The sequence below is a fragment of the Oncorhynchus masou genome, unplaced genomic scaffold, assembly GCF_036934945.1.
Source record: "Oncorhynchus masou masou isolate Uvic2021 unplaced genomic scaffold, UVic_Omas_1.1 unplaced_scaffold_4364, whole genome shotgun sequence".
In the NCBI taxonomy this organism is placed as follows: Eukaryota; Metazoa; Chordata; class Actinopteri; order Salmoniformes; family Salmonidae; genus Oncorhynchus; species Oncorhynchus masou.
In genome coordinates, this window is record NW_027010756.1 from 25,001 (window position 1) to 28,895 (window position 3,895).

The 3,895-nt window shown below is 44.5% G+C and overlaps 1 long non-coding RNA gene across 2 annotated transcripts in view; it reads right to left on the reverse strand.

Moving 5' to 3' along the window:
- The window catches only part of LOC135535040 (uncharacterized), a 3,661-nt gene extending 180 nt beyond the window's left edge, over window positions 1-3,481 (reverse strand). Inside the window, exons 1-2 of one of the 2 annotated variants that reach the window (XR_010454798.1) lie at window positions 3,452-3,481; window positions 3,193-3,248 (exon numbers count right to left, since the gene is read on the reverse strand). This is a non-coding gene — a long non-coding RNA (uncharacterized LOC135535040). Of the gene's footprint in view, window positions 1-3,192; window positions 3,249-3,322; window positions 3,340-3,451 lie in introns of those variants that run through there. The other variant, XR_010454799.1, reaches the window with a different exon arrangement.
- Window positions 3,482-3,895: the final 414 nt, after the last annotated feature.

A 3,895-nucleotide genomic window follows, 5' to 3' on the forward strand; every position in this document is an offset into this window, starting at 1 on the left:
CACACCTAACCCAGACTGTAGTTAAAGAGGAACCACCCTAACCCAGACTGTAGTTAAAGAGGAACCACCCTAACCCAGACTGTAGTTAAAGAGGAACCACCCTAACCCAGACTGTAGTTAAAGAGGAACCACCCTAACCCAGACTGTAGTTAAAGAGGAAACCATTCCTAACCAGGACTGTAGTTAAAGAGGGACCACCCTGACCCAGACTGTAGTTAAAGAGGGACCACCCTAACCCAGACTGTAGTTAAAGAGGACTCACCCTAACCCAGACTGTAGTTAAAGAGGACCCACCCTAACCTGTGACTCAGCAAAGAGGGAACCACCCTGACCCAGACTGTAGTTAAAGAGGAACCACCTAACCCAGACTCTAGTTAAAGAGGACCCACCCTGACCCAGACTGTAGTTAAAGGGGAACCACCCTAACCCAGACTGTAGTTAAAGAGGAACCACCCTAACCCAGACTGTAGTTAAAGAGGAACCACCCTAACCCAGACTGTAGTTAAAGAGGAACCACCCTGACCCAGACTGTAGTTAAAGAGGAACCACCCTAACCCAGACTGTAGTTAAAGAGGAACCACCCTAACCCAGACTGTAGTTAAAGAGGAACCACCCTAACCCAGACTGTAGTTAAAGAGGACCCACCCTAACCCAGACTGTAGTTAAAGGGGAACCACCCTAACCCAGACTGTAGTTAAAGAGGAACCACCCTAACCCAGACTGTAGTTAAAGAGGAACCACCCTAACCCAGACTGTAGTTAAAGAGGACCCACCCTAACCCAGACTGTAGTTAAAGAGGACCCACCCTAACCCAGACTGTAGTTAAAGAGGACCCACCCTAACCCAGACTGTAGTTAAAGAGGACCCACCCTAACCCAGACTGTAGTTAAAGAGGAACCACCCTGACCCAAACTGTAGTTAAAGAGGAACCACCCTGACCCAGACTGTAGTTAAAGAGGAACCCCCCTGACCCAGACTGTAGTTAAAGAGGAACCCCCCTGACCCAGACTGTAGTTAAAGAGGAACCACCCTAACCCAGACTGTAGTTAAAGAGGAACCACCCTAACCCAGACTGTAGTTAAAGAGGACTACCCTAACCCAGACTGTAGTTAAAGAGGAACCACCCTAACCCAGACTGTAGTTAAATAGGAACCACCCTAACCCAGACTGTAGTTAAAGAGGAACCATCCTAACCCAGACTGTAGTTAAAGAGGACCCACCCTAACCCAGACTGTAGTTAAAGAGGACCCACCCTAACCCAGACTGTAGTTAAAGAGGACCCACCCTAACCCAGACTGTAGTTAAAGAGGACCCACCCTAACCCAGACTGTAGTTAAAGAGGACCCACCCTAACCCAGACTGTAGTTAAAGAGGACCCACCCTAACCCAGACTGTAGTTAAAGAGGAACCACCCTAACCCAGACTGTAGTTAAAGAGGAACCACCCTAACCCAGACTGTAGTTAAAGAGGAACCACCCTACATCGTTTTTGGTCCATCATCTTTGAAATAGAAGAGAAAGGCCATAATGTATTATTCCAGCCCAGCTGCAATTTAGATGTCGGACACTAGATGGCAGCAGTGTGTGTGCAAAGTGTTAGACTAATCCAATGAACCATTGCATTTCTGTTCAAAATGTTGTATCAAGACAGCCCAAATGTAACTTTCAAAACTGTGCACTCTCCTTATTAAACAATAGCCTGGTATTATTTCACAATACAGACAGTAGCAGCTACAGTCAACTATACAATACAGACAGTAGCAGCTACAGTCAACTATATAATACAGACAGGAACAGCTCCATACAGTCAACTATATAATACAGACAGTAACAGCTACAGTCAACTATACAATACAGACAGTAGCAGCTACAGTCAACTATATAATACAGACAGTAGCAGCTACAGTCAACTATACAATACAGACAGTAGCAGCTCCAGTCAACTATATAATACAGACAGTAACAGCTCCAGTCAACTATACAATACAGACAGTAGCAGCTCCAGTCAACTATAAAATACAGACGGTAGCAGCTCCAGTCAACTATACAATACAGACAGTAGCAGCTCCAGTCAACTATATAATACAGACAGTAGCAGCTCCAGTCAACTATACAATACAGACAGTAGCAGCTTCAGTCAACTATACAATACAGGCAGTAGCAGCTCCAGTCAACTATATAATACAGACAGTAGCAGCTCCAGTCAACTATACAATACAGACAGTAGCAGCTACAGTCAACTATATAATACAGACAGTAGCAGCTACAGTCAACTATACAATACAGACAGTAGCAGCTACAGTCAACTATATAATACAGACAGTAACAGCTCCAGTCAACTATACAATACAGACAGTAGCAGCTACAGTCAACTATATAATACAGACAGTAGCAGCTACAGTCAACTATACAATACAGACAGTAGCAGCTACAGTCAACTATATAATACAGACAGTAGCAGCTACAGTCAACTATACAATACAGACAGTAGCAGATACATACAGTCAACTATACAATACAGACAGTAGCAGCTACAGTCAACTATACAATACAGACAGTAGCAGCTACAGTCAACTATATAATACAGACAGTAGCAGCTCCAGTCAACTATATAATACAGACAGTAGCAGCTCCAGTCAACTATACAATACAGACAGTAGCAGCTACAGTCAACTATACAATACAGACAGTAGCAGCTACAGTCAACTATATAATACAGACAGTAGCAGCTACAGTCAACTATACAATACAGACAGTAGCAGCTACAGTCAACTATATAATACAGACAGTAACAGCTCCAGTCAACTATACAATACAGACAGTAGCAGCTACAGTCAACTATATAATACAGACAGTAGCAGCTACAGTCAACTATACAATACAGACAGTAGCAGCTACAGTCAACTATATAATACAGACAGTAGCAGCTACAGTCAACTATACAATACAGACAGTAGCAGCTACAGTCAACTATACAATACAGACAGTAGCAGCTACAGTCAACTATATAATACAGACAGTAGCAGCTACAGTCAACTATATAATACAGACAGTAGCAGCTTCAGTCAACTATATAATACAGACAGTAGCAGCTTCAGTCAACTATATAATACAGACAGTAGCAGCTCCAGTCAACTATACAATACAGACAGTAGCAGCTCCAGTCAACTATATAATACAGACAGTAGAGTACCTTCTGGCTGAGGCTGGAGATTTGGCCACTATCACTGCGTTTCTATAGTCAGGAATCTGTAGAAGAAAACGACATCTCCTATTACTGTAAATACTGCAGTAGGAGGGGGTTGTGGGTAGTGTAGTCCTACCTCCTCCTGTATGTACTGGGGGTTGTGGGTAGTGTAGTCCTACCTCCTCCTGTATGTACTGGGGGTTGTGGGTAGTGTAGTCCTACCTCCTCCTGTATGTACTGGGGGTTGTGTGTAGTGTAGTCCTACCTCCTCCTGTATGTACTGCAGTAGGAGGGGGTTGTGGGTAGTGTAGTCCTACCTCCTCCTGTATGTACTGGGGGTTGTGGGTAGTGTAGTCCTACCTCCTCCTGTATGTAGTGCAGTAGGAGGGGGTTGTGGGTAGTGTAGTCCTACCTTCTCCTGTATGTACTGCAGTAGGAGGGGGTTGTGGGTAGTGTAGTCCTACCTCCTCCTCTAAATTCTGCAGTAGGAGGGGGTTGTGGGTAGTGTAGTCCTACCTCCTCCTGTATGTACTGCAGTAGGAGGGGGTTGTGGATAATGTAGTCCTACCTCCTCCTGTATGTACTGCAGTAGGAGGGGGTTGTGGATAATGTAGTCCTACCTCCTCCTGTATGTACTGCAGTAGGATGGGGTTGTGGGTAGTGTAGTCCTACCCTCCAGCAATGCAACTGAACGAAGTACAAGGATTTG